Source organism: Schistocerca gregaria, chromosome 5 (assembly GCF_023897955.1).
Source record: "Schistocerca gregaria isolate iqSchGreg1 chromosome 5, iqSchGreg1.2, whole genome shotgun sequence".
Lineage (NCBI taxonomy): Eukaryota > Metazoa > Arthropoda > Insecta > Orthoptera > Acrididae > Schistocerca > Schistocerca gregaria.
Window position 1 is genome coordinate 491,007,889 of NC_064924.1, and position 895 is coordinate 491,008,783.

Sequence of the window (895 nt, forward strand, 5' to 3'; positions counted from 1 at the left end):
ATGTGAAGTCTCTAGAGATTCAGAAAATTTTGAAAAACATGAAATGACCTTGCCAGTAGCATGACTGTAACCCAATCGAGCTACTACTGGATGAGCTGGACAGAAGGATCCGAAAACGGGGAATCATGAGACGGGCATACTTATGGGAGGGTCCAGCAGGAAGTTCCAACTGAAACCTTGGCAAAATTGACCCATCTAATGCAGAAAGTACGCAAGGCAATGATTAAAGGAAATGGTGGCTATTTTGAGGAATCTAACATTTAATAATTGGGTCTACTTTTGTATTATTTGAAATCAACAAACATTTAGGAAACAATAAAATGCAATTTTATGTCTTTCCTCCCCATTGTCCACAACCAATTGGTGTTTCTAAACTTATGGAGGGTAGTGTACTTTTGCAGATGCGTTTGATTAGGAACTGTAGCTACGTGAATGATGCTTACTCTCGCGGAGATATGACCAAATAAACTCTTCTCGGACTTCCAGCCTCGTCATACATCCAACAGATTTTGCTCCGCCGTTGTGTGGTTTCTGTCGTCGTCCTTATACCACCTTGGTGCTTGCCACGAGGTCACTAGAGGTCAGCCAATCGTCGTTAATCGAATATTTTCGTCCCGTGTCTACAGCACCCTCCTTAAACTCGCGATCAACGGGACCCCTGCTGAGCACAAGTGCAATTTATTGAAATTGTCATCACATATTTTCATCTCTACAGCTTGTTTAAATACGCGATCCCAGAAACCGTTAGCCTTCGCGTGCAAAAGTGGCGTTGAATGTTATTTTATTTTCCATTCTCCACCGGTGTTCTGTCTGGATAGAGCAGTTTTTCTCACGTTGAATCTGGCGTTGTTTCGTCGTGCGCCTGATGAGATCTAAGCAATATTGTCTGCACTCT